Raw genomic sequence first — 24,039 nt, 5'->3', positions numbered from 1 at the left:
TGAAGAAAGAATGGGAAAGAAATATGATATTTTAATAGGTAAGGTGACAAGGAATGTTATTTAATTGGTTCACTTTTTAAATCACCATGCCTTAACCTATGACTGCAGAACATTTATAAAGTGCGAAACTATCTGCAAGCAATAAAAGCCATTTTTAAGACCTACATAAATATTTCATGCTCATGAAAAGATTTTGGTTATATTTTCATTGCTTGGTAATGAAAGCTTTAAGTTCCTCTTCTCTGTTTGTGGTTAGCATTCTTTAACCGATGCTTCTAAGTACCTTTCATCCTTGAAATCAGCCAGTCCAAGCAAGGATGCATCAGTGGCTGGTTTCACAGTTCGCAAGTAGCTTTGTAAAGAAGTCAGGGGCTCAAAGAATATGTGATCTGCCCTCGCTGATGAAGTTGACTGAGAGATTAACTCATTCTTCACAGTTGGTGCTAGTCTGGCTGTGGTTTGTTGGGTGCAGTAGAAACTGCCTTAGAAGCAAAAAGGTCCTGAAGGGAAGTCAGGAGAAAATTCCATGAATTGATAGTAGTTGAAAGGAAATGCAGACACAGAAATAAAAATGCTGCCGGCTTTTAATATGGACCACAGCCACACATATTAACCAGATCACACTAAACGTTCTAAGATACTGCATCAAAAAAAGTCATAAGACCATAAAACATAGGAGCAGAATTAGGCCACTCAGCCCATCAGTCAGTGTTCTGAGCAATGTAAAATATGTTTTGATCTTCCAATCCTTGCTGGCATGATTGACCTTCTGATCCTTGTTGGGACCTTTTCGAGTCTTGGCTCAAAACGTTGTCTGTTTACTCTTTTTCATAGATGCTGCCTGATCTGCTGAGTTCATCCAGCATTTTGTGGGTGTTGATAAGACCATGAGATATAGGAGCATAATGAGGCCATTTGGCCCATCGAGTCTGCTCCGCCATTTCATCATGGCTGATCCATTTTTCCTCTCAGCCCCAAGCTCTGCCTTCCCCCCATACCGCTTCATGCCCTGACCAATCAAGAATCTATAATAAACACAAAGTACACTGCAGATGCTGTGGTCAAATAAACATGAACAAACAAGCTGGATGAACTCAGCAGGTTGGGCAGCATCCGTTGAAAGGAGCAGTCAACGTTTCGGGCCGAGATCCTTCGTCAGGACTGAAACAGGAACAGGACCCTACCAAAAAACATCAAACCATTGTCTCTCGTACCATCACTGCCCTTATCAACTCCAGAGACCTTCCATCCTCAGCCAAAAAACTCATAATTCCCACACCCCGCACTGCTCGGTTTTACCTCCTCCCCAAGATCCATAAGCCTGACTGTCCTGGTAGGCCTATAGTTTCGGCCTGCCCCTGCCCCACCGAACTTGTACCTGCCTACCTGGACTCCATTTTGTCACCCATAGTTCAGTCTCTCCCTACCTACATCCAGGATACATCCCATGCCCTCCACCTCTTCAATAACTTCCAGTTCCCCGGTCCCAACTGCTTCATTTTCACCATGGATGTCCAATCCTTATACACTTCAATTCCCCATCAAGAAGGCCTCAAACCCCTCCGCTGCTTTCTGGACAATAGACCTCACCAGTTCCCCAATACCACCACACTCCTCTGGTTGGCGGAACTGGTACTCACACTTAATAACTTCTCTTTCGGCTCTTCCTACTTTCTTCAGACCAACGGTGTAGCTATGGGCACTCGCATGGGCCCCAGCTATGCCTGCCTCTTCGTGGGTTATGTGGAACAGTCTATGCTCCAAATCTGTACTGGTACTGCTCCCCAACTTTTCCTTCGATACATTGACGACTACATTGGTGCTGCTTCCTGCACCCATGCTGAGCTCATCGATTTCATCGACTTTGCCTCTAACTTTCACCCAGCCCTCAAATTCACTTGGTCCATCTCGGACACTTCTCTCCCCTTTCTTGATCTCTCGGTCTCCATCTCTGGAGATAGTCTGTCCACTGACATCTTCTATAAATCCACTGACTCCCATAACTACCTTGATTATACCTCTTCCCACCCTGCCAAATGTAAAGAATCTATAATCTCTGCCTTAAATATACATAAATATTCACAGCTGCTTGGGGCAATTAATTTCACAGATTCACCATTCACTGGCTAAGGAAATTCCTCCTCATCTCTGTTCTAAAAGGATGCACCTCTGATCTTAGACTCTCCCAAAACAGGAAACATCCTCTCTATCAAGGCCTTTCACCATTCGATAGGTTTCAATGAGGTCACCCCCCATTTTTCTGAATTCCAGTGCATACAGACCCAGAGCCATCACATGCTGTTCATATGACAAGCCATTCAATCTGGAATCACTTGTGTGAACCTCCTTTGAACCCTCCCCAGTTTCAGTACATCTTTTCTAAGATAAAGGCCCAAAACTGTTCACAGTACTCCAAGTGCCCAGTGCTTTATGAAGTCTCAACACTACATCCTTACTTTTATACTCTAGTGCTCTAGAAATGAATCCTGACATTGCATTATTATTATTATTATTATTATACTTTATTGTCACCAAACAATTGATACTAGACCGTACAATCATCACAGTGATATTTGTTTCTGTGCTTCGTGCTCCCTGGTACACCGGTGCTCAGAGTGATTGTAGAGGAGAGCTTGTTCCCTATTTTTACAGCCGGGGTCCTGTCTGTGAGGAAGTTGAAGATCCAGCTGCAGATCTGAGTGTTGAGACCCAGGTTCCGGAGCTTAGGAATCAGTTTATTTGGAATTATGTTATTAAAGGCAGAGCTGTAGTCGATGAAAAGGAGCCTTACATATGCGTCTTTATTCTCCAGGTGTTCTAAGGAGGAATGTAGTGCCTGAGATAGCATCTGCACTTGCCTTCCCCACCTCACCACATACTCAACCTGCAAATTAACCTTTAGGGAATCTCCTGCACAAGGAATCTGGGTCATTACACAATACCCAATCAAGAAATGCATTTCCCCTAATGGGTTCAACCACAAGCTGCTCTAAAAATCCAACTTGTAAGCATTCTACAAATTCCCCTTACTGGGATCCAGACCAACCTGATTTTTCCAATCTACCTGCATATTGGAATTCCCCATGACTATCCCAACATTGCCCATTTTACATGCCTTTTCTGTCTCCTGTTGTAATTTGTACCCTACTCCCTGGCTGATGTTCAGGGGCCTGTATATAACTCCCATCAGTGTCTTTGTCCCCTTGCAGTTTCTTAACTGTGCCCACAAGAATTCTACATCTTTCTATTCTAATCCTATGTCATCTCTTTCTAAGTATTTGATTTATTTTTACCAACAGAGCCACCCCATGATTCTACCTACCTGCCTGTCCTTTCAATACAATATTTATCCTTGGAGTTTAAGCTCTCAACCATGATCTTCTTTCAGCCACAACCTGTGACGCCCACAACTTCATACCTGCCAATCTCTAACTGTGCTACAGGACCTTTTCCTGTACACTGTGTACATTCAAATAAAGCACCTTCAGTCCTGTATTCATCATCCTTTTTGATTTTGGCCCGTTATATTTTAACTCATCCAACTGTCTGCAATTTTGCCCTATCATCTGCCTGTCCTTCCTCACAGTCTTACTATATACTCTATCTAGTTGTATAGCAGCTGCCCCATCTTCAGTCTTATCACTCCGGCTCCCATCCCCCTACCAAACCAGCTTAAACCCACCCCGGCAGCTCTAGAAAACCTTCCTGCAAAGATATTGGTCCCCCTCAGGTTCAGGTGTAAACTGTCCTTTTCAAACAGATCATACCTTCCACAAAAGAGATCCCAAGGATCCAGAAATCTGAAACCCTTCCCCCTGCACCAATTCTTCAGCCACTCATTCTCCTGCAAAATCATCCTATTCTTACCCTCAATGGTATGGCACAAGCAGCAATCCAGAGATTACTACCCCAGAGGTCCTACTTTTCAGCATTTTACCTAACCCTCTTCAGGACCTCCTCCCTTTTCATACCTACAATATGTCATTGGTACCAATATATATCATGACTTCTGGCTGTTCACACCCCCTTTTAGGATGCTGTGGTCACATGGCAATAACTGGGTGGTGCAGGCTCATTGGGCCTGAAGGACCTGTTACTGTGCTGCATCTTGAAATAAAAATTTAAAAAATATAAGAATTATGATTTCCAAAGTCTGGACTGAAAACTCCTGGGAAAGACAAACAAAGTAGGTCAAGAAACAAACTAGGCCCAAGGTAAATTTAGAGAAACGTGCTGATCCTCCCAGAAGACGAGAAGGCAGGTGTTTGGGGTTGAGAGGGATTCAGGATCAGCCATGGTGGTTATGGCAGAGCAGACCTGATGGACTGAATGGCCTCATTTTGCTCCTATGTCTTATGGTCTAAGACAATAAAAAGGAGATCATGGAGATTACAGTCACTAAGAGGCAAGTTACCCTGCATCAGGTAGGAAGAGTCAGTCCCCATCTTGTTTCAGAGATTACTCGACATCTTGTGAAAAGTCCATTCATTGCCCATCCTGGCTTTGTGCTACCAAGCACACACAGTGTTCACGGAAACCACACAGGCCATTGAATTTCATGGTAGCCTAGGGGACAGCACGGTAACCTAGAGGTACCATAGCAGTTAACATAGCTCTCTACAGTACTAGCTGTAAGATTGGGATTCAATTCCCACCAGTCTCTGTGAGCAGTTTGCAAGTTCTCTCCATGACTGCATGAGTCTCCTCCCACATTCCAAAGATGAGTTGGGGTTAGTGAATTGTGGGAGTGTGTGTTGGCACCAGAAGCATGGTGACACCTGTGGGCCTCCCCCAGAACACATCTGGACTGTGGCGACGGTTAGCACAAGCAGTGCATTCCAATGCATGTTTCAATATCTCAATTCACATGTGATAAATTAAAGCTGATCTTTAAATCCTTTATGTCAGACTTTCTTCTCACATCTCGGGACACAGCATCTATTAATATCCTGAAGAGAAGGTGATATCTGCTTACATGACCTTTGTGGTGAAAGTACTGTCACAGTGACGTTGGATAAGGAATTCCGGGATTTTGAACTAACAATGATGGAAGAATGGTTATAATTCAGGATGCTGTGCAACTTGGATGGAAAGCTGTAGGTTTTGGTGTTTCTGGTGTGTCTGCTGCCTTATAATTCCTCATGGTAGAGGTCACAGATTTAGAAGATGCTGTTAGAACATCCTAGGCAAAAAAAAAACTTCATTGTATTTTATAGATGGGAGACATTGCAACCACTATGTGTTGGGGGTGCAGGGAATTAAGGTTTTGAGAGTCAATCAAGAGGGCTACTGGGCAGCATTCATGCAAGCAAATAGTTATGCTCCTCAGTGGAGCAAGAAGTATTATCAGTGTTGCTGAGCAGAGAGATCTTGGGATCCAAGTTCATAACTCCTTGAAAATGGCTGCACTGGTCAGTAAGGTGGTTAAGAAGGCTTATGGAATGCTTGCTTTTATTAGTCGAGGCACTGAGTTCAAAAGTCAAGAGACTCGTGTGGTTTCCCTGTCTTTTGAAGAATGTCGGTGGTATCATAGGATGATATTGTGGTTTTGTGTTTATGGATCGTGGATTTTTTCCAGACTTGTGGTTTTTATATTATGTGTTCTTTTATTGCCTGTTCTTCTTCGGTTTTGTTGTGTGAGTGGGGGGTGTTCGAGGGTTGATGTTTTGTTAGTTTTTTTGTGACGGGGAGGGGATCTTGGGGGGGGTCGATGTTCCTGTTCCATTTTGTGCAGGGGAGGGGTTTGTGGCGGTTGATGATTGAAATGCCATTCTTTTTTGTGAGGGGGGGACGTTCCTCTCTGAATGACCTTCATGCTTCTTCTTTGTTTCATGGCCATCTGGAGAAGACATTTCAGAGTTGTATATGGATACACGCTTTAATAATGAACCACTGAACTTTTGAATGCATTAGTTCTGGTCTTTGGAAACAGCGCGTAACCTGGATGGCTTCTGGGTAGATGTCAGGATTTTACTGGAACACCCAGGCTAGAGGGATACTGGGGAAATGCCCTAATGCAATGGGATTCTCTCCCTTTAAAACGTGAGGTGATTTGGAGATGTGGAGAGACATTGGCTGGGTGCTGAATGGGTGGAATCTCAGCTTTATACCCATGTATCCACCAGCATGGCACATGGGAAGCACAAAGTGCTTTGAGAAAAAGAGACTTGACAACCTGTTGGTGTCAAACTACTGTAACATTGCAGCTGTGGAGGAAATCACAAAGGTACAACACACTATACCTACTGGAAATGGGTACCAGCACCAGGTATGAAATCAGTGACCACTGAAAATCTTCCCATTGTACCAGATAATCCAGCTCATAGGATTTTGAAAATATTTCCTTACAAATAAGACAACAAATTTGACTTCCATGCTGACCAATCAAGTGCCTATTTACAGTCATCCAGTTATATTCTCCCCACATTGACATCATCTCATATTCTATCAGGGGGAACTTTCAGTGGAAAAATATTTGTTACTTGTCTTTCAGATGTAGGAGGAAATCTACATGATCCATAGGAGAACATGTAAACTCCACACGGACAGACCAGGAGGTTAGGATTAAGTATGGGTTGCCAGAGCTGTGACACTCTACCACAGTGCTGCCCAACAGTCTTGTCAGGAAAATCCTCTTAATTCATGGGTAACTTGCAGAAAGTGTGTTGAAAAAAAAAATTACATTGGTACATTTACACTTTACTTTCTTAGAAGGTTAAGGAGGTGTGGCTTCTCCCCATACACTCAAACAAACATCTACAGTTGAAAGTATCCTGAATAGTACGGCAATTCAATTGTGTAGGAACATAAGAAGCTTCAGCCTAATATGTCTATAATCCTCAGACTTGGCCAGCACGTGTTCGTCTAGGGTAAGACAACTTCTGGCCCCGTCGAACTGAGAAATCTCGTTTGTGTGGATGCAGCATGATGTGTTGCCCGGTTCCAAATCTGTGCTGCAAAATATCAGACAGTGCACCATATGCAATTAACTTATCGAACTTTATAAATCTTAATCTGAATATAGCATTGGTAAAGAAAATAAAAAGAAAGAGGGCCCATTTTAAGGGAAAAGTCAAAAGTGCACATTGGAGCTCACTGATACGGCTATGCATCAACCATCAACCTCCTCCGAGTGTCGCCGACCTTCAGACCCTCGCTCCCAGTCCAGTCCGTCCAGTGGTCTACCAGCTCTCTCCACACGCATCTTCCTTCTTCTCCTCTCACTGACCAAAGACTGCGAAAATCTCTCTTCCAGACTCTTAAGAAACAACAACATTTTGCTTATTGGTTAGCCCCCGCATTCCAAAACCCCGTTATCTCTAGTCATAACCCAAACATTGCTGCTACAGAGAAACTATTACATTAGCAGTGAAACATTAAAGAGAGGCCACTACATTAGCAGTGAAACCTTACAGTGTGTTACATATCACTGGCACACCCCTCCACACCACTGATATTATCAACATGAGACACTGTCTCAAGAAAGCAACATCTATCATCAAAGATCCCCGCCCTTCAGGCCATGAAATTTCTTGCAGCTACCATTGGGAAGAAGGTACAGAAGTCTGAAGTTCCACACCACCAGGTTCAGAACAGCCACATCCATCCAACTTTCAGTTCTTGAACCAACCTACAAAACACCAATCACTAACTCAGTTTAGTGACACCGTAATCACTTTGACCACTTTACATGACAATGGAATTTTTTTGTTCCAATCGTGTTCAGTCTTTGTGTAACTTATGTTTTTCCTGTGAATGTATTGAATTTGATGCTACATGCCTGTGACGCTGTTGCAGGCAAGGTTTTATGGTGCCTTTGTATACATGTACTTGGACATTTGACAATAAATTCAATTTTGCCTTTGACTTTGATGGCCTAATTTTAGTTTCAGATTCTGCCTGAAACAGTTTCATCCTGTTGGCAGCCACTCACTTCAGGCGTGGTGTGAGTACTGAATGTGCCTTACACCCAGTGTAGCCTAGTGGCCTGTTTAGTAGCCATTTTAAGCCCATAAAGTGAGTGCAGCACAGTTTATTTTCTCAGACCTTTGAGACTCATATAAATGCTGGTCTCTGTGATAATTAGCCGAAGTGGTTATGGTTAACAGGCTAGTAAACAATAAGCAGAGCATGGTCCTTGTAACACCTGAACATCCAGCCCAGTCACCAAGTGATGGCAAAACTGCTAAATGACTTTTCTTCCCTTCAGAAGTAAAAAGAGACATTAAACCAGCCAACTGCTTAGTTTACCATTCCTGAGAATGAAGAAAACCAAGTGAGTGAAATTGTATAATGACTGATGCTGGCTATTTTTACTTCTCTAAGAAAAACAGTACTTATCAATGAGACAATCAGAAAATGCTTGCATTACTGTTTGCAGGTATTGTGATGTGTTTCAAAGCTTCCTCCCCTCCCTTTTTTAGAACTGCCAGGCTTGCATTCAACCATCTCTTGTGATGACAGATTCAGGGAATACACTGAGGCGAATACTTCAAACTGCTGCCCCACCCTACGATATTACCAAACTGTCGATCCTCATACGGCAAGATCACCAGCTCTTGGCTGGTTAAACCCAGGACCAGGCTTCACTGACATGATCTTTAAACTATAGTGGAAGATCCCACAGACTCCATTTAACATGCACATGAGTATTTTACCCATCTCTTACTCAGATAATGGCAGGAATTTCCAAGTTAATATAAAACAGTGTGTCTAAAACTGGTCAGTATTCTATAATAACTCATCTAAAAAGAAAAAGAAACTGTGGTCTCAGTGAAGAGCCCAGGTAGCCGCATGATAAAGACATGGTTTGACTTAAGATGTTTTACTGTTAAAGCTCAAGCTGCTGCAGGTTTTTGGGCGACACATCATATCATTTCTTCACAAACCTCACCCCTTTTGAGGTACTTTCCCCTTGCAACCACAGGAGATGTAACACCTACACATTTATCCCTTCACTCTGCCCAGATCCAAACAGTCTTTCCAGCTGGAGATGCAATTCATTCGCATTTCTTCCGATCTGGTGGGCAGAATTTGGTGCTCGTGGTGAAGTCTCCGCTGAAGATCAGGATCAGTCAGGTTTTTTGTCACTGACAAATAAGGAATGTGTTGTTTTGTGCCCATAGTACTGTGAGATGCATAAAAGATATAATAAGAAATACTATAAATTATAATAATAAATTAATTAATATAAGCAGGTCAAAAAGAAAGCAAAATCCCTCTGTTCAGTCCGTGAGGGTGACTTTTGTTTTCTAGTCGTCTTTCTATTTATTTCTCCTTTCCTTCCCCTCTCTCCCTGTTCCTTCACTATTCCAGTGAAGTCCTTATCTTTCATTTAGGCATAATGCAGCCCTCAGGACTCAATCCTGCTGAATTTCATCGATACTGAATTCAACAGCCTCTGATAATTTACTTTCTCGTTTGTGTCATAATGACTGCAAGCCATTAAACTATAGTAACTGCTCACAGACCATGAGGAGTTGGGTGTTTCCAGCATCTTTGTTTACTTCAGATTTCCAAACGTACTCTGCATTTCAGATTCTCTGTATTTCTTCCTTTTTCATTTATCAGCCTTTACTTACACTCCACAATGATTAGAAAGGATTCATCACCCTCTCTTATGCATTTGTGCCATCTGGGCAATCTTAGTTTCCATTCTATTTCAGATATTCCCTTAGTTCCATCTACTATGCTTCTCTATCCTGTGCAAATTAAGCATACACTTTTTTTCCCCATTTTCCCAGTTTTGATGAATGTCAACAACCTGAAGGAGTCACTCTCTTTCCCTCTATACATTTGCTGCCTGAGCTGTTGAGTATGCCCAACATTTCACCTTTTCATTTCAGATGTCTAGCATCTGCAATTTTTGCTCTCCCACAAATCGGGACTGGTTTAAATCATGGTTTCAATCTGAAATGTTAAGGATTCCTTTGCCTCCACAGATGCTGCTTGAGCTGTTGAGTTCCTCCAGCTGTTTGTTTTTGCAGCAAGTTCCAGCATCGGCAGCCTCTCTTGATCTTTACCATGATTCTTTGCTTTGTGGTTCGAAGCCAATTGATTACCCTCAATATCACTAGCCCTTTCACTGGATAAATTATAGTTTTGCTAACATGCCACTTAAGTGGCATTAATCAAGTGTCTTCTGAAAATCCACATTTATAATATATAACATATTATCTTCATAATCCATCTACTACATCAATGAGTAGACACAGTTTTAAGCACATGTACCCTACACAAACTACTTAAGGCAAAAAGAAGCATCTCTTTCCCCTGGAAACTTCAGAATCTCGAAATATAAGGGAGAATACCTTCAAAGCAACACACACAAAGTGCTGGAGGAACTCAGCATGTCAGGCAGCATCTATGGAAATGAATAAACCCTTAATCAGGAATGGAAAGGAAGGGGGAAGACGTCAGAATAAAGTGAGTGTGGAGTTGGAGGAGGATAAGCTGGAATGTGATAGGTGAAGCCAGGTGGGTGGGAAAGATAAAGGCCTGGAGAAGAAAGAACCTTATAGGAGAGGAGAGTGGATTATGGGAGAAAGGGAAGAAGGAGGGGCACCAATGGCAAGTGGTAGGCAGCTGAGGAAGAGCTAAGCAGCTAGAGAGGGAAAAAGAGAGGGAAATTACCGGAAGGAAAGATCGATATTCATGACATCAGTTTGGAAGCTGCTTAGTAGTATGAGATGTTGTTCCTCCACCTGAAGAGTAGCCTCATTGTGACAAAAGAGGAGGTGATGAACTGACATGTCAGAACGGGAATGGGGGGGGGTAGAAATTAAAATGGTTGATCATCAGGAAATACCGCTTTTGGCAGATAGAGCGGAGGTGCTCAACAAAGCGGTCCCCCAATTTACATCGGGTCTCATTATAGTAAAAGAGGCTCCATCAGGAACACTGGATACAATAGATGACCCCAACAGATTTTCTGGTGAAGTGTTGCCTCACCAGGAAGGACTGTTTGAGGCCTGAATTGCAGAGGCGAATGGACAGCTGTAGCATTTCCTTTTGCTCGTAGGAACTTGGAAATACATACCTGCTCCTTCATCATGACTGGTAGTGCTTTCATCATTGGAAATGCAGTGGTTCCAGAAGGCATCATTCTTCACTTTCTCAAACATGGTCAGGATGGGGGCTAATGGTGGCCTTGTGAACAGCTGCAGTACGTCTCACATCTGAACAGAAAAGATGTTGAATGCTCCTTGCATGTTTAACTAAAATTATTGACAGTACCTAATCCAAATTTTTATTCAGTCTATAAAATTAAGTTGGGTCATCGCCAAGTCTTTGTTGATATAAAATGAATACACCCTAACTTTAAGCCTGTGTCTTAAGCTGGTGACTAATCTTGAAGTTCTCCTCTTGAAGTTTTATTCAAGATTTAGCATGAGGGAATCAAAGCTGTACATGGTAGAATTTAAGCATATGAACCAGAGACCTGGGAAGATTAGGTGCACTGATTTATGCCAAAAAGACATCAAAATATTATATCAATACAAGATAATAGCTCGTGTGCTCCTGGACTTGTATAATTCCTTCCTTACATTTCACCACCAACTCTAGGATACTCATTAAAATTAGCTTGTTAAGCAAGGTCTTCATCACTCAACCTAATAACAAGCTAAATTTAACTTGCACAATTTTTTTCATGATACTCACATGAAGTGATGGAACGCTTTCCACTAAAGATGTTGATATTTTAAATGCGGCTTCTTCGGGTAAGTCATGAACCTTGAGTGTACAGTAACATGTTGATATGTTGCACTCTTTATTTTCTCACAGTCAGTGTAAATTATCAATACATGTTGTGGTGTTCTCAATGCTTGCACCATTCTAGGTAAAACATTTTCTGTTATCACTTGCCAAATTTTTGAAGTACATTCAAACTTTACTGCAGATTCTATTTAGTTTCATATCTCACACATATAGTTGTATAATCTACAAATTTTCTAACTGTGCAGTAGAAAACATTGAATAGATTGTTCAATAAAAGAGTGAAATGGTTTGAGATTTTTTTTCAGTAACACAGCTATGTTGGATACAAATGCCCCACTGGCAGTGCACGAAAGTTTCACTCCCACTCCTTTAGAAGCAGAAGCAAGCGGTCATTCCATATTTCATAACCTCATTACACTGACGGCCATCAGCCATCCATAAAACACTGACTTGCTTGATTGACTGAAAGGGTTGCCAGAATTCGTAACGTGATAGCTGGGTGTTCATCAAACAATTCCAACCACTTCATTGTGCTCTCCTAAGAAACTCATACCTTGTTAAATCCTCTCCAGCCATGCTGTCTGTTCTCTTGCAGCGATAGTATTTTCTTTGAGCAATATACTCCATGGTAACTTGGATGCTAAATTTTTCAGCTTCCAAGCTGCTTCCAGCAATACAAATAAAAGTCAAGAAATTGACAGGCACAGTAGTTAATGCCCTTACTGTAAATCTAGCTAGTACAGGCAATGTCTTTATAGATCTGTTATTTTATTATCCTTTACAAAGAAATTTGTAGGGAGCCTTTGAGGAACAATTGCACAGCTAAAATCAACATTCCTCAAGTTTGTTTTTTAATAAGGCAAGAGATTTAGCACTTAATCAGTCTGTTGCAGCCTTTACTAATGATACTGCTATTGCTTCTCTATACTACTAAAACTTTTAACTACTTTTTACAACAGGAATGAATGTGGATAAATTAGATATCAAAAAGCAAATAGTGTTGCTCAGTATGAAATAAATAGAATGGAAATCAGGTGGGTTCTATAAAGAGAGGGTGATTCACTTCCCAAATTGCTATCTAGGTGATGAGGAATCAAAACTTCAACACTGTGTTTGCACATCAGAAGATGACGCACTAAGGTAAAACTTGAATTTAAAAAAAGATAAAATTTCTTCCTGGCCTTTAAATAGGAATCCAGCAAAGCTAGCACCAATTATTCTTTACATCATAATTAACCTGCTCAACTGCACAGCTCACAATTTCACCTGACTTTGAAAGGTCATGTGACTGCTATGTTGCCAGTGGTATCACCAAGATGCAATGTGGTGCTAACCAGAGATGCCCTCTCATTACTCCATGACATTATTTGAGAAAAGTATAGATATCCTGGTGTCCTGACCACAGATATCTCTCAGTCAGAGCAGATTGCTTGCTCATTAGGTTATTTCTATCTGTAAAATGTCCCCTAATGATAGACATAAGATATTATATCATTATATATATTATCAAAGCATCTAAACACATCTCAACATTGAGCAAGGTGCTATAAAAATGAACACATTTTTAGTTTTCCTCAGGGCAGCACAGCGGTGTAGCAGTTAGCGTCACACTTTATAGAGCCAGCGTCCTGGGTCCAACTCAGCCGCTGTCTGTAGAGAGCTTGTACATTCTCACCGTGACCACGTGGGCTTCCTGCAGCTGTTCCAGTTTCTTCCCACATACATTCCAAAGCCAGGCAGGTAGTAAATCGTGGGCGTGTTGTGTTGGTGCGAGAAACATGATGACACTTGCAGGCTGCCCCCAGAACATCCTTGAATGTGCTGGTTGCTGACACAAGAAATGCATTTCTCTCTACGCTTCAATGTACATGTAACAAATAAAGCTGATCTTTAATCTTTATCTTCCTGATTTCCTTGGAACCATTTCTGGCACTTATTTTAACTTCTGTCCTTGGGTGTAAATAATAAAAGCAAGATTTCATCTATTGTCTCTGTTCGGTAGCTCTAAGATGATAGAAGTGGGGCTTGTCTCTTCTGCTGTCCCTGAGAGGATGATGCTCGTAAAAACAATGCAAGATATCAATGAAAGTGCAGTATAATTATTATATCCAAGCTAGGAAGGCATGAAATTTGGCCTGGGAACCCTGTAAGTACCAAACCACTTATGATCACCAAATCATAGGGCAGAGAAATAATGCTCTGATCTGTAACTGATCCTAGGTAACTATATTATAAGCAAAGATGAGAGTACTGGGGAGTTTTCAGACAAGTAAGGGGGTTTTATAGAGGAGACCTACCTACATACAAAAGAACATCCTGAAAATAGTTTCAAACTAAACTTTTACAGTAGGTGATGGGAGAGGGTTGAGATTGGCATCCGGGCAGATTTAAAATAATGATAAACACTTAAAATCGTTGTCAGGCAATTCTTCGTGCAAAGAGTGATCAATACTTACGTAGTAGGTGGTGGAGGCAAAAATTCTGGAATCACTTAAAAGAACAGCTTGATATCAGGATGAAGGTGTATAGAAATTTGTCCTTTGTTACTTGCACTAAATGCGCACACAGCAGCAGTTGCATGCTGTATTATGCTATTGAAGTCAAAGTCAAAGGAAACATATTTTGAAAGCAGGACTACAATGTGAAGCCAGTACAATATATAGGCATTTAGTGCAAGCAACTAAGGATGAATTTCCACCCTACTGTGCTTTTCTAGATGGATGAGCTGAGACAGATAAATGGCATTCCCTATCTATCTTTAATATATCCTCCACAATTCCAACAATGCATTACTCAATAACCATCAGCCAAAATAAATATTAGCTCTCAGCATATTATATCCAAGCGGTCTTCATTCAGGATAAAGGGTTGCTTATTTAACACCGGGGTGAAGAAATGTTTCCTTTGAGTAAGGCTTGTGATGGTCAGCCATAGTTAGGATTGAGATAAGGATATTTCAGGACACTAAGAGAATCAAGAAATATGTGGATCAGGAGACAGAATAAAACCATGATCATTGTTAATGGCAGGGCTATCTCATGGGTCCATATAATTTGCTCCTAATTCCACATTATGTGTTCTTATGTAACCACTCTTTGTCTACTTCTAGTGTTAGGCTCTGAAGGAATGGAATCTTCTAAATTTATCATCACCATATTAGACCCTCAGAGTTCTCAATATTTTGTTTACCTATCACTGCTGGATTATACTGTCATAATTTTTTAAACTTTTATGACTGTCCTTTTACCATTTGACAATGATAAAATAAGTGATAGGAAAGAAAGCTGTGAAAGAAAGAAGTAGAAAGGAGTCATACATGGGCCAAGTAAGTGTATTAAGTCCCTTATAAAGAGAAATATGAAATTTGGAAAGAAAAGGAAACATCTAACTGGCGAGCAGTCTGAGCTGTGGAGAGATGAGTTTTCCCTGCTGCAGCACAACAAATAACTTGGAAACCAAATGCAATGTTATAATTTAGTGTGAAAGTATCTGAATACAAGTGAAAAAAGGTAGCAATTGGTCCTCTGGAAGATCAGAGTGGGAATCCAAAGAGATGGGGGAGATCTTAAAAGGATTTTTTTACAACTGTATTTACTTAGGAGATGGACACAGAGTCTATACATGTGCGGAAATTCAGCAGCGAGGTCTTAGACCCGCTATAGATTATGGAAGAGGAGCTGATTGCTGTCTTGAGGTAATTAGGGTGGATAAATCCCTAGGGCCTGACCAGGTATCCCCTCAGACTCTGTGAGACGCTACAGCAAAAACTGCAGGGGTATTTAAAACATTCCTAGCAGAGATATATAGCCACAGGTGAGGCGCTGGAGGATTGGAGGATAGTTAATGTCGTTTTATTGTTTAACAAAGGCTCCAAGACTAAGATAGAAAATGATAGGTCAGTGAACCTGACATCAGTAGTGGAAAAGTTATTGGAAGGTAGTCTAAGGAATTGGACATATAAGTATTTGGATAGACAGGAACTGATTAGGGATAATCATGGCTTTGTGCATAGTAGGTCATGTCTAACCAATCTTATAGAGTTCTTTAAGGAAGTTACCAGGAAAGTTGATGAAGGCAAAGCAGTGGATGTTGTCTACATGGACTTCAGCAAGACCTTGACAAGGTCCCACTTGGGAGGTTACTCTAGAAAGTTCAGTCACTTGGCATTCAAGATATGGTGGTAAGCTGGATTAGACATTGGCTTTGTGGAAGAAGCTATAGTGGTTGTAAATGGTCACCTTTCTGACTGGAGGCCCAGGACTAGTGGTGTGCAACAGGGACTGGTGCTGGGTCCATTTTTCTTTGTCATCTACATGAATGATCTGGATGATAATATAGTACACTGAATCAGCAAATTTGCAGATGACACCAGGACTGGAGGTGTAGCAAGGAAGTCTATCAAAGCTTGCAGTGGGGTTTGGCCCAGCTGGAAAAATGGGCTGAAAATGGTAGATGGAATTTAACACAGACAAGTGTGAGGTGTTGCAATTCTGGAGGACCAGTCAGGGTAGGTCTTACACGGTGAGTGGTAGGGTACCGAAGAATGTGGTAGAACAGAGGGATCCAGAAATTCAGCTCCATAATTCCTTGAAAGTAGCTTAACAGGTAGATAGGGTTGTAAAGAAAGCTCTTTGCACATTGTCCTTTCAAATTCAATATACTGACTACAGAGGATGGGATGTTATGTTGAAGTTGTATAAGACATTGGTGAGGCCTAATTTGGAGTATTGTCTGCAGTTTTGGTCACCTAACTACAGGAAAGATGTAAGAAAGATTGAAAGCATGCAGAGAACATTTGGAAGGATGTTGCTGGTACTTAAAGACCTGCATTATTGGGAAATGTTCAATAGGTTAGGAACTAATTCTCTAGAATGTAGAAGATTGGAGTGGGGGGAGGGGTTATTCAATAGAGGTAGACAAAATTATGAAGGGTATAGATAGGGTAAATGCAAGCAGACTTTTTCTACTGAGGTCATGGGTTAAGGGTGAAAGTTGAAATGTTTAAGAGGAACACGAGGGGAAACTTCTTCACTCAGAAGATTGTGAGAGTGTGGAATGAGCTGCTAGTACAAGTGGTTCTTGGGAGCTCAATTTCAACATTTAAGAGAAGTCTGGATAGATACAAGTATGGTAGGGCTATAGAGGGCTATAGCCTCAGTGCAGGTCGATGGGAGAAGGCAGATTACTGGTTCAGCATAGACTAGATGGGCTGTAGGGCCTGTTTCTATGATGTTGTGTTCTAAGACTCTATGAATACAAAAACAGAGAGGTTATGCTTCAATTTTTAAGGCAGTAGTGACACCACCTCTGGAATACTATATATTTCATCCTGAAAATTGTGAGGAACTGCACTTTAGGAAGTCATATCCTGGTAGGACAATATAGAGTAAATGGCAAGGACCTCAGGAACACTGATGTACAGAGAGACCTTGGGGTGCAAGTCTGGAACTCCTCGAAAGTGGCCACACAGATGGATAAAATGGTATTTGGAATGCTTGCATTCACAGGCCAAGGCACTGAGTGAAAGAGCTGTTGTTGTAGTACAGAAACAGTGCACAGTTTTGATCAACTCAGTACAGGAAGAATGTGGTAGAAATGGAAAGGGTACTGAAAAGATTCTATAGGATGTTGCCTGCAATGGCGGGCGGTAGTTATCTCAGATAGGCTGGGTTTATTTTCATTGAAATGTAGGAGGCTGAGGGATGATCCTACAGGCATTTATCAAGGAGGCATAAGTGGGATAGATTTCCTAGGAAAGGGGAGTCTAGAACTAGAAGGCACAGGTTTAACTTGAGGTGAGAGAAATTTAAAGCATATCCGAAGGATTAGATTTTCATATGGGCATCAGTGAAAAAAGCTGGAATAAGCTACCAGAAGATGTGATGGTGGCAGATACATTTACAATATTTAAAAGGCATTTGGACTAGTACTTGGACAGGAAAAGCAAAGAGAGACATGGACAGTTCTGCTCAATGGGATTAGCACAAACGGGCACCCAGGCTGGCACAGACAAGGTGTGATGGAAGTGTATGTTTCTGTGTGTAATATGATTTGGCAGTTCTATGTCTTTGCTGTCCTTCCTTGAGGAAGGATGTAGAGTAAGTGTGTAGGAAGCCTTTGGGACACCATTTGCTATTCGGACATCATTTACTAGACCAATACCTAGAATGGATTTCTGAGGGAAGTTTGGAAAGGTTAGGTGGGTACCTGCAGGAGTTTAGAAACTTGTGAGCCAATGTAACTGAAATACATAAGATCTCAAAGGTTCTTGGGGGGATGTTTTCCTCTGGGAAAATCTTGAACTTGTTTAAAAATAAAGGGCTTACCAAGCTAAGTCTAAGGTGAGGCTGATTTTTTCTCTCACTCAGAGAACTGTGAACATTGAAAACCCCCTTTCTTAAAAAAAACCTTTACTTGGAATAACTTTAAGGCTGAGGAATAAAGATTCCTGAAAAGCAAAGGAATGAAAAATTAGTTGGGTGCTGGGGGTGTTGGAGGTAAGGAGGGAATGCAAAATTAAAGGTATAACCAGAACAAGAAGGCAGAGCAGACCCCAGGGGCAAAAAAAGATCTTCTGCTCCTAATTCATATGTTTGCTTATTCTTATGTTAAGTTTTAATAGTGTTTAGCTAGTCATGATTGTGTTTAAAAAATTCTTATCTCTGTGCATTGGCAACTATTGACAAGGTTTTATTAATAATAGCAAAGTTCTATTTTCACAGCAAAACTCTGCTAAGGTGTATTTGGGTAATATTTCTTTTATGTTGAATTTATATAATTAAAGAATACAATGAACTACTGATGGGTCATCAGATTGGTAAAACTGCTGATAATCATCGATAAACTGTCAATAAGATCGAAAGGAATTGGGTATAGAGAGCATCAAGATTGTTGAATGATATTGGAACTCATACACTAAATTTGATGCAAAAACATGCAAGAATAACTAACTGTGAAGAACCTGCAAAAGGCACCCACACATCGCTCGCTGATTTTTGCCATCATCTTGCTTGCAGCATCAATGATTCATTTGTGTCACACTCTCAGGTGTAAAAATAATTGAGCTAGATCACAACTTCCCTGCAAAGAAAATATGTAACATAACTGGAAAATATGAGAGAAGAAAACAGAAACTGATTCTATAATAAAAAGTACAGCAAAAGTTGGAAATGCACCAGGTTAGGAAGCACCTATGCAAAGAAACAAATTGGTTTGCTTTAAAATCAGGGATTTATTCCACCTGTTCAGATGCATGTTTGCCAGGTGTTTTAAAACTCTGGACATGTTGCGGTCTTCTTGGATTGCAGCATTTTATAACCATTCCATTGCAAATGTATATTTTTATAAGTAATACAAATATGTACTGTTTATATATTTACAAATATACCAAATGCTAACAATATAAGTAGTAAAACTATAAATGTAACTACTACAAATGGATTTAGAACTTTTATGAATGTGTGTAGGAAAATACAGACCACTAGAATGAGATAATGATATAAAAAAGCATTTTATGAAATCCTTACGTTCTGTTATCACTAGTGACAAGCACAATCGCTGAAATCGTTAAGCAGGTCTATTAACATTAAAAAAAAATAAAAACACAAAAATATTTGATATTAATTTAATTTCATCGCAACAAACCAGGATGTATTTAAGCTACATCACTGGAATCACATTCATTCTGGACTTCATTCTGCCAAACTGAAACACGATTATGAACTGCAGCCATCAAGCTAGAGATAAAAAGTAGATTTTCCTCTTCTGCAATGATTGCCCCTCCCCCCTTCCATATTGGCTTTTCCAGTCTGTGTCTTCCAAATGTATCACAGACATAATCCACGCCAGCCACATTGTTGACCTGTTTCGACCTTCACCAAAGGCATCAGATACGTTCAGTCCACTGAATTTGTGCAGTTTGCTTATACAGACGTGCCTAGATTTCCTTTCTCTGTTCACTGCTCCGCGTTTCACAGCGACATTTTTAAAAATGGCATGGACATACCTTTTAACGAATTTCGCCGTATCAGGAAAATCGCTACTTATTGATTACAATATAGACGACTTTTGTTTCTTTCGTAATGAAAGTGAGGGCATTCTTCAACTGTATTTTTTTTTAGCAATCATGTGAAAATAACACCAACAATGATGAGTTGCTGAATAATTTTTACAGATTTAAAATAACCTCCGGGTGAGCACAAAACAAAATCTTATCTTGTAACTTAATATGTGGCAAATAATGGAAATGGCGAGGAACACACTCACACTAGTGAAATATCGTATCATTCGATTACAGAGCAAAGTAATGGTAAATGGGTGCATGCTTACAAAATAAATCCTTAACTTCGCCTTTAACATCAAATTATCCAACAGTAAGAAAAACCAGAACGAACACCACAACATAAGCATCTATGATTGATGTAAACATGCCTGAGCTCTTCCATAATCGACGCTTTGGGGCTGAAGCACTCTCGTGCAGTCGGTGCATAGATCCGAGCTCTGCACAAGTGAACGTCAAACTGTACCGAGGCTATTAATAGGATCCAATTCGCACTAACCTTGTGCACGCCTTCGATTTCTTTTCCAGCTGGGCTTTCACTTAAGTACAACTCCCATCAAAATCAGCTATTTTATCCTTTTATAATTGAGAATTTTTAACAACTGTCTATATTGCACAGGTTAGTTTATTTATAAACGGTGGTGGAAAATACTGACTTTTGTTGATAGAAAAAAATATATAAAAGCACCGTATTTTCTCTGTACAACGTGGGTTTGAAATTGTTATTTCATAGCTTCGATAATCTGGATCCCATCATTAAAAAAAAACCAATCAGTTGCTTTAATATCGAAAGCTAATCCTTAGTGGGAAAGCAGATTTGAAAATGTCCTCAAATCTTCAAAATGATTGGAATATGCTTAATTCCGCATTTATACAGAAATGATTAAATCCAAAGCATCCAAGAAAATAACTTTATATAATTACACAAGAAATGGGAAACTGAGAGAAATTCAGGCAAACAAGGAAATAGATGCTCTCACACTAAACTACAACTGTCAAACATCTATTGCTTATTCCTTCTTTCAGTCATTTCAAGGATAAGCTTTCATTAGGAAGTAAACAGTTATTTTTGACAAACAAGATGTCACCTTTATTAAAGAAAGGCTGAAGTAAAAATATTGTTTGTTCATATAAAAGGTTAGCCTAACTTCCGCTGTTCAGTCCAGCATTGAAATCAGCCGCAGTTGATTTTTGGTAATTAATTTCACAACACTGTAAGCATATCACTTTAGTAATATATTTCATCAGTTAAATAGTAGCACAAGCTTACTGATTTCTAACCATTGACTTCACTAGTCAAACAAGTGTTGGTTGGCATACTAGATTTCTGGTTATTGATTCCACTAGTTGGATCAATCAGAATCAGGTTTAAAATCACTGCCACATTGTGAAATTTGTTCTTTTGCACCATCAGTATGGTGCAATACATTAAAAAGAACTATAAATTACAATATGTCTATCTAAAAAATTAAATTAAATAAAGTAGTGTAAAAAGAGAGCAAAAATAATGAGGTAGTGTTCATGGGTTCATTGTCCACTCAGAAATCTGATGGCCGAGGGGAAGAAGCTGTTCCTGAAATGTCGAATGTGTGTCTTCAGGCTCCTGTACCTCCTTGCTGATGGTAGAAATGAGAAGAGGTATTGGTGCGTTGGATTTCAAGACACTGTTTTCTATACTGTAGTTAAATAGCAATGTGTGCATACTGTCTTCATAATTAAAAAGGTGTAAATAAATGAATTCTAAAACAAAACAAATGCATTTGAGCCCTGATTTTGTCATTGGAGTCTATCAATTCAGATGACTTTACTACAACATGCAAGTCCTAACGATAGGAGTTCATATACTGCCTAAAGGCTGCCCCCACCTTTGGACTACATTAACCTACATGTCCATCATTCCCACAAAGTAATGGAACATTGCAAGGTTATTGAATGTGAACCTTTGAAATGACATATAGCTGATGCAACTCTATATATCAATATTCATTAGTGCTTACAGTGTTCAATGAAACATTTCTTTCATAATTTCAGTTGAGTATCTTAAGCTTATAAAAAGTTCATTATCATTAATTAAGCTGTCAATAATTGTAAAATAAACCTTGATTTAGAAATTTGAAGGAAATAAACTAAGAAGATAACTAATTTAAAAAATTATGCTTAGTGTGGTATACTAGCATCAGTTTAGCAAAGAAGTTGGATTGAATTTTACATAGCATGTTTTTAGCCATCTCAGACTGATGTCGTAAATTTATTTTTATTATTATAGTAAGTACTTCTGGTTACAAATTATATATTTTAAACACCTCTTTTGCAGCTTTGAGACTGAAATCCCTTCGATCTTAGTTCATAAAAGCTTCATAAAAATTTAATAGTTTACAAAATTTTTATCCGTTAACTTCTTCCATGAAATGGCCTGTTCATTAAAACCCTTATAGGATCTGAGACTCATTTACCAGGTTTAGATCACTCAGTGAATCCAACTGTCTCCTGAGATATATTGTCTCAGGTCAATTCTGGTAATAACCTGACCACTGATGTTAATAAATCCTTGCAACTTCATGACAAACACAATTTATCACCTCCTGTATTTTTATATAAAGTAACTATTATTCTATAGATATGCAACTCTATTTTAAATCATTAATGTTAATTAAAATACCAATATAAATATGACTACCCAGTAGTTAATGTTTTGCTTATCCGTATGTTGAGACCAACTATTGAGAAAACATTGTCAATTATTCAAAACTCATTCCAAATAAATATACATTTTTTTTTAGTTTGCTTGATTTTATATTACTCCTTTGATTCAAACCATTTTAATCAGAATACAACTATATGCCTGTGGCTCAGCAATTATTTCAATAAGATTATAAAGAAGGAAAATAATTCCTTTTGTGAGCTTCACAACAATATAATAAAACTTACACAATGCTCAAGGAGGTTCAGTTTTCATGTCCGTTATGAACATGTAGACAATGCAGGAAATTACCACCAAAGTAAATGATCAATTTTGCTATTATTCAATACAAAGGAGGTACAAGGGACTAACTGACCTTTTTTTTGTTTTCTTGTGCTTTGTTTGTAAAATGAAGACATATTTGCAATATAAATTACATTGCATCAAAACATATTTGAATTTTTTTTTAATTTTACAAAAATATCAAATCTAGTCTTATTTTAAAAAAACTTTTCAAAATACAATTTTTAACTGTTCCGTTTGGAACACTGCTTGTCAGGCAAAATCAGAGATCAAGGATTATGGGCAGGAGAATGCAAAATAATTGTTATTGAACATAATACAAAAACAAATATTCACATGAAATTGTTAAATGTTCATCTTAAGAAATAGAGCTTATAATAATTTGGACTTTAACTGTTGTGCATAAATAATGTTTTTGTCTATGCTTCTTGCTGATCATAGACTGTGGCTCTTCCAGTGCTGGGAACATATTTTTTCCTGTTTGTAACAGATATGGATTCAACCTCAGCAACATCTTTTTTCAGAACTACCTTCATTTGTCACTTTACTAACTCTCTACTCTCAAATCAATGGTAAATGCAGTGTTTGAATTAAGTTAGAAATTGAGCATGAATGTAATGTCTTCACTAAAGAAGTGATTACTTAAACTCAATCATTCTCAGTTTCATTGTAAGCACCAATGCTGAAAGAATTCCGATTTAGGAAAGTGAGATACTGCCAAATTTTGTGTGTGTGTGTGTGTGTGTGTGTGTGTGTGTGTGTGTGTGTGTGTGTGTGTGTGTGTGTGTGTGTGTGTGTGTGTGTGTGTGTGTGTGTGTGTGTGTGTGTGTGTGTGTGTGTGTGTGTAACCATATGCACTAGTCTCCTTAGCTGGAGAAAAAGATGCACTCTCGGTATCTGTGTGCAGTTTGACCATCCCCTTTGAATGGATAAACTTGATTCATTTCAACAGACAACATTTCATTATAGCACTCAAAACATTGATGTCAGACACCAATAAGGACAGGTTTTGTAAGGTGTCCACAGCAAATCACTTTAATTTATTTATTTTAAATGGCCAGCTGTCCAGTCCAGTGTGGGGGGTTTTAAGTGACTTCTGGACTATAATAGCTTAAGCAGTTTACAATATAACCTATAGAGGATGAATGCTTTCTATTACATTATCTCCTGGAAATAATATTACATGCCATTATAACATTTCACAATAGAAAGATGAATGCAGAAACTATACCTGACAATTTTGTGTGAATTGCCTTTAATGCAGCTTACTCACTGCACT

General features: G+C 39.4%; 1 long non-coding RNA gene across 2 annotated transcripts; it reads right to left on the bottom strand.

Annotated features, from left to right (window-relative positions):
* Positions 1-522: 522 nt before the first annotated feature.
* Positions 523-20,632, bottom strand: LOC140725736 (uncharacterized). 2 transcript variants are annotated; one of them, XR_012098453.1, is made up of 4 exons: positions 20,149-20,632; positions 11,039-11,177; positions 8,943-9,127; positions 523-7,258 (listed from the first exon to the last, which is right to left on the bottom strand). It is a non-coding gene; the product is annotated as an uncharacterized lncRNA (long non-coding RNA). The 2 variants fall into 2 exon arrangements; XR_012098451.1 differs by lacking the exon at positions 8,943-9,127.
* Positions 20,633-24,039: the final 3,407 nt, after the last annotated feature.

This window comes from Hemitrygon akajei, chromosome 1 (genome assembly GCF_048418815.1).
Source record: "Hemitrygon akajei chromosome 1, sHemAka1.3, whole genome shotgun sequence".
NCBI classification, from domain to species: Eukaryota; Metazoa; Chordata; class Chondrichthyes; order Myliobatiformes; family Dasyatidae; genus Hemitrygon; species Hemitrygon akajei.
This window is presented reverse-complemented; position numbering and strand designations above follow the sequence as displayed.